This window comes from Triticum dicoccoides, chromosome 5B, assembly GCF_002162155.2.
Source record: "Triticum dicoccoides isolate Atlit2015 ecotype Zavitan chromosome 5B, WEW_v2.0, whole genome shotgun sequence".
NCBI classification, from domain to species: Eukaryota; Viridiplantae; Streptophyta; class Magnoliopsida; order Poales; family Poaceae; genus Triticum; species Triticum dicoccoides.
This window is the reverse complement of record NC_041389.1, coordinates 102,883,996-102,884,324: the sequence shown is the minus strand read 5'-3', so window position 1 is coordinate 102,884,324 and position 329 is coordinate 102,883,996.

Genomic DNA, 329 nt, shown 5'->3' with positions numbered 1-329 from the left:
CTGGATCCTTCGCCGGAGTGCCGTCGGAGGAGAAGGTGGCGTGGGTTGGAGCCGCGTCGCCTGGGAGGATGGGGTGGTCGGGGCGCCGTGGTAGGAGGCGGCGACAGGGGAGTGGGTCGTGGGTGAGGAAGGAAGTCGGGATGGGGTGGGGGAGGTGCAAACGGATAAGGTCTTGACGTGGGGGCGGGCTGGATTTTGTTTTTGTTGGGGGCGGTTCGGTTCGTAGGTGGATGCAGCGTGGGGTGTTAGTAGAATAAGCGAAATTGTTATCAGAATAAGACTCTTAAGGGTGTTATCATAATATATATATATTCAAATGAAGAACAACG